Genomic DNA, 6,054 nt, shown 5'->3' with positions numbered 1-6,054 from the left:
AGATCGATTTCAGTTAGATTAATGCATTGAATTTCTGTCCTGTTTCCTTGCTGATTCAAGTTAGATCACTGTCCTCCAGTATCCCAGCCTGCTTCATGCCTCCTCCTCCTCCCCCACCCTTGACATTTCCTTTGTAGGGAGGTGTGCTAGCACTTGACCCATGTTCAGCTGCTCTGGATGAGCACCAACAGGCCCCACCCCGGGCTCTTCTAGCACCAAGCAAGCACAGTCCCTCTCCCCAGTCCCACCCCCTGCCTCCTGCCTCCAGCTATCTGCCAGCTACAGGCAAGCAGCAGGAGGAAGGAAGCCATCTGTGTCCCCTGCCTGAGCCCTGGGACATAAGCACATGATGCTCTGGGCTGAGCCCCTGCACCCTCAAGACCCTGTCACAAACCTACCCCACAACATACATGCAGACCACAACAATGAACCCAGGAAAAACCCTGCATTTAGGCATACCCCAATGTACCCCAACACTGGCTCTTGCACACTCACCAAGGGACCCCTATGACCCCACCTTGTGACTTGGACCCTGGCAGAGATGCTGCCCCTTTCCCCCTGCCAGTCTTCCCCAGCAGAAGCTGGTGCAGGTAGCTTGCCTCTGGAGGGTTAGGGTGGGAGGGGCTGGGGGGGAGGGGCAGAACATTAGGCCTGTGCAAGTAGGGAACTAGTCGATTTGGACTCAGCCAATTCAAGGCCAGCAATTCAATTTGGAGATTCGGATTGCTGTTCTGAATCAGTATGGCTGAATCGGCTTTGGCAATTTTGGCGCCAATTCAGAGAGATTCGGCCATAGAGTATAATGGAGAACCAATGACATATCTATAACTTTGTCATTTTTTGGCTGATTTGGATGAAACTTGCAGAAATGATAGCCCTTTCTATGGGCATATGGTCTACCAAGTGTCATGAAGATAGATGCAGGCCTTTCTGGGAAACTGCACCTCAGAATCTTAAAAGCAAAACTTGTGTCACGTGTATGTGCTAAGCCACAGCAGGGTAAAAATTGAAGAAATGGTAGCCCCTGCTGAGGCCACAAAGCCTGCCAAGTTTCAAGGAGATAGGTGGCAGGTGTGTGGCAGCCCCCACTCAAGCCCCTCCACAAACCCACCCACAGACTGCACATCCCCCCCTACCACTCTCCATACCCCCAACACACCCCGCAACACCACTCCTTACACCCCCTCCACCACTCCTGAAGGAGATAGGGAATTGTGTTCTGGGGACAGTTCAGCCATGGTCCACAAAGTGAAGGACCTTGCATGGTGGGCTCCCATGAGATGGAGAGCATGGACTGAGGCTCCAGGTCCTAGGTCTCAACTTCTGTGGCATCAGAACTTTTCCCCTGCACCTGTGTGCTGTGCTCCATGCTCTTGACAATGCCCAAAAGCTCAAGTCCAGCTTCAGCTGCAACTTTTCTTCCAGATCCTGGGATGATACAGGGGCCAGCATGAACAGGCCATAGTCCTCAGGGGCTACCATCAGCAGACTTTGTGCTCTGTGGCCCCCCAGGAACCTGTTCCTGGGACTCTGGTTGTCCTATCATCCTGTTTTTACCTCCCTGCCATTCAGCAGCAAACAGCAGAGCCATCGGCCATCAGCAAATCAGCAGCAGGAGGCAAAAATGGTGCCATATTTAAATCCACAGTTTTTACCGCCCCTCCCCCCTCTCCACTGATCAGGAGTGAGCTGCAAGTGGGTGCCCTCCACTAAACAGGGGTGGGGGGCACGGGGGAACCTGCAAGATTAAAGGATCCATGGCGCACCCCACTTCCACCATGAATTCGGTAGGTCCCTAGCAATGAGGTCATTCATGTCCCCGTAGTCCCAATTGTGTGACCAGGGTCAGGTAGTAAAGGAGGACAGGACATGTTCCTCTATGGCGCCTTTTGGGGTCTTGGCATATCTTGGTAGTGTGAGGTAGGGCTGTGCAAGTCTTCAGATCCCGCTTCAGATCTGGAGCCGCTTCAGATGCTTTGGCATCCAAAGCGGGACTTCCGGATCGAAGCAGGATCCCAGCAATGGTGTCCAGAGTGGTTTGGGGGCATCCAAAGTGCTTTGGATCTGCTTTGGATGCTTCGGACCAGCTTTGGCCATTTTGAGGCAATTAGAAGAGGGAGGGGGAGCGGGGGAGGGACAGAGAATGGGAGGGGGGAGACTGAAGGATTTCTCCCCGGCTACCTTTCCAATGGCAGCGTCTATGGGATGGGACTAAAAAAAGTATAAAAGCCCCTGGTTCCAGCCCTTCTCTGCCTTTTGCAGCTCATTCCCTGTCAGCGACTGTGTGAGAGAGGAATGCTGCTACTGAGACCTGCCTGCTGCTTTTTCATATTATAAAGGAGTGGTTAGGATTTAGCTTAGCTTAGCTTAGTTTAGTTTAGCTATTCTATTCAATTATTAGTAGTATTACAATTCAATTTATTTCTTTGAATTATCTTTTTGGAAACTTGTTTTGGAAACTTTGCAAAAAGAAAATTGTGTTTTCCCAGCCAGTGTTATCTATTACTGTGCAGGGAGGCACAGATTTCTTGCATACACGCACGCGCGCACACACATACACAGAGACCCAGAATATAGAAAAAAAATCACAGTGGAAGAAGACAGATATTTACAGAAGAGCAAGACACAAATGATATATTGAGACACAGGAAGACACACAAATAATTTCATTCACAGCATAAGAGACAATATTGTGAGAACAACAAAGAAGACACACAAATAATTTCATTCACAGCACAAGACAGACTCAGATATTCACAGAAGAACAAGACAGACAGATATACAAAAGGATTCACACACACAAAGAGACCTTTTGCAGCACAGGAAAGATCAATATGAAGCGTGCTGGAAAGGCAGGTGCAAGGTCTTCTGGCAGGGGAGGGAGAGGGGGTATGGGGAGAGCTAGAACGGCAAGCCCCCACATCTCAAACACAGACACATTTTATTCCCAAGCAGCCATGACATCAGTGCTGCCAGTGGAAGCCAGGCAGTGGGATCAGTGTCTACACCTAATGTCCCTGCACCTGCACCATCTCCACTCAGTCCAAAAGTGGGCACCAACAGTGGAATCACTTCCTCTTCCACCCCAATTTCAGCTCTCAGCGTGAGCCTCCCACTGCCAGAGGAGGAGCTGGAGCTGAAACCAGGGGACCTGAGCGCGCTGACTCAAGCAATTCTGGGGACTAAGGGGGAATCAGAGTTTGTGCTCCACACCCCTCAAGTTTCCCCTAGACCCAGGTCTACTCTGGAAAGCAGCACCTCAGAGGAGACTGAGGTAGTGGAGGCAAGTGGCTTAGCTGAGGCAGCTCCTCCTGCTGTTGAGCCTCAGCCTGCTGAGAAGGGGGAAAAGGCAGGATCTTCACCCTCAACCCAGAAGCAAGGGAGTAGTGTAGTGTAGGATCATTTTGAGGTGGCAGATGATCCCAGGCATGCCATCTGCCAGCACTGCCAAAGGCACATGAGCCGTGGCAAGGACATGAGACACTTCTCCACCATGGCCATGCTGCTACATCTGAGGAGGCACCACCTCCTTGCCCTTCTTCCTGCTGCTCAGCCTGGCACCAGTGCAAGTGTGCTGAAAGGGAAATCCCCTGCTCACTCCAAAACCCCCTTGCCCCCAAAGCAGAGGCAGGCCACCCTGGACCAGTGGGGGAAAGGTGGACAGAAAGGGGGGTGTGTTCCCAAGGCACGCAAGATCACCCAGAGCATTGGGGAGATGCTTGCTCTGGATAGCCAGCCCTTTTCCCTAGTTGAGCAACCAGGGTACAGGCAGTTCATAACACTTTTGGCCCCATTTTACACCACCTTTATCAGGGGGGTGGTGCCCTCCCTGTATCAGGCATGCAGGGAGTACTTGAGGGAGGAGCTGCTCAAGGCAGGGCTGCAGGTAGCCTTGCACTTCACCTCCAATATCTGGAGCAGCCAGGGTGGTGATTGTGCCTACCTCTCCCTCACAGGGCACTGGTGCAATCAGTCAGGCCATCGGTGGACTCTACTGCAAGTTGAGGTGCTGGATGAGTCCCACACGGCAAGGGAGATCATGGGGGCCATGAACCGCATGGTGCAGGGGTGGCTCATTGGGCAGGCCGAGCTCACCCTTGGGTTCAAGTTCACCGACAATGGGGCCAATATGGTGAAGGCTGTCCATGATGCCAACTTTGTTGGCATCCACTGTGCGGCACACAGGCTATACCTAATAGTGAGGGATGCCTTGTACGGGGACAGGGCTGCCAGTGACAGTGCCGCCACCAGTACTGCTACAAGCCAGCTGATTTAAAAATGCAGGAAGGTGGCAGGCTACTTCCACCACAGCATCAAGGGGAACAAGATGCTGCGGGAGAAACAGGCAGAGCTGAGCATCCCACAGCACAGAATCATACAGCATGTGGCAGCTCAGTGGAACTCCACATACCTGATGCTCAAGAGGCTGGTGGAGCAACAGAAGGCCATCCATGAGATAGCCTTGCTTGGGGAGCTTGGGATCAGCGCCCGCCTGAACAGAGCTGAGTGGGGTACCATCTCCCAGATCTTGAGAGTCCTCAAGCCCTTCCTCAAGGCCACCGAGACCCTTAGCACTGGTGATGCCCTCCTCATCCAGGTGATCCTCTAGTGAGGGAACTGGAGAACCAAATGGAGAAGTTCCAGGGGATCTATGTTCCTGGCCAGGGCAGGCCACTGTCACCAGACGTGCAGGCATTGGTAAGGCAGCAGAAGGAGGGCATCAGGAGATGGCTGGATCCCTTGTGATCCAGTATGGTCCACATGATGGCGGGCATGTGCGACCTGAGGGTGAAGGGTAGCATGTGGACTTGCAGCCCCAAAACCCTTGATCACTGGACGCAGGTGCTGGTGAACAAAATCAGGGAGGCTGAAGTGCAGAGGCGAGGGGATGTGGAAGAGGGGGATCCAGTTTCCCGTACCAGTACTCCCAGCGCCAGCACAAGCACCAGCCAGTCTCCTCCACACCAGCCACTGCCAATGTGGGCTGTGGGCATGGCTACAATGCTGGGATCCAAATGCACCAGACCCCAGCCTTGGGCAGGTAACGCTGAGGCTTTGGTGGCTACCTATCTCACTGAGGATGTGGAGCCACTGGACTGTGACTCCTTGGCCTACTGTGCAAGCCACAGAGAGATATGGAAGGATCTGGCCACAGTTGCCCAGCAACAACTGTCCTGTCCATCAACCAGTGTTCCAAGCAAGAGGGTATTCAGCATTGCTGGGGATGTTGTCACACCCCACTGCACCTGCTTGGATCCTATGTTGGTGTAGCAGCTGGTGTTCCTAAAGGTGAACCTCCCACTGCTGGGATTCCCCAAGCTCCACCTGCAGATGGACTGGGTCCACCTTCCTCACTCCGTCTGCACCAATTTCCTTTTTTGAGGTTTTTGTGCAGGCCGGGAGCGGTCCAAGGCCCTCGGGGGCACACGGCAGGCTGTGGCCAGCAGCCCTGGCACGCAGGTCGGGGAATGCAGGCCGGCGGACTAGAATTAGGCATGGACGTGTAGCGGTTGATCAAAGATTATTTTACTTACACCGTAGATGGTCGCGGTGCAGGCAGGAAAACTTGCTTGAGTTGCAGTTACAGACAGAAAAGAAGAGTGGACAAGAGTTCTAACCTCGAGAACTCTAGCCCAATCTGGCTGAAGGCTCTAAAACCGCGAGCCCATCAAATCAACCGGAGAAAACAACTCGGAGAAGAGCTCTGGATACACACACACACGGAGTTTGCTAGGCTCCGTGGAACTTGCGCGCAGGGAAGGGGTTTGTCAAGGGATCGCGCTCGGCGACGGGGAGAGGCCAGAGGTTGATCAGACCCCTATAGCCTTCTTAAGGCGCACGCTGGGTCCGATAGGCTCCGCAGTGCTTAGAGTTCTTCACGAAATGTGAAGTCCTCCTCCTCCACGAGATGGTTGTGGAGTCCTCCAACTTGGGCGGAAACCACTCAAGCCTCTTATACGGCTAGCAAGCCAATCGCTAGCCGCCATGTGGGAATAATTTAGAACTGGCCAATAGTGGGACACAAATTTGCATGCGGGTGGCGGGAACTCCTTT

Source organism: Alligator mississippiensis, chromosome 6, assembly GCF_030867095.1.
Source record: "Alligator mississippiensis isolate rAllMis1 chromosome 6, rAllMis1, whole genome shotgun sequence".
Lineage (NCBI taxonomy): Eukaryota > Metazoa > Chordata > Crocodylia > Alligatoridae > Alligator > Alligator mississippiensis.
Note: the sequence above shows the minus strand (reverse complement) of the source record.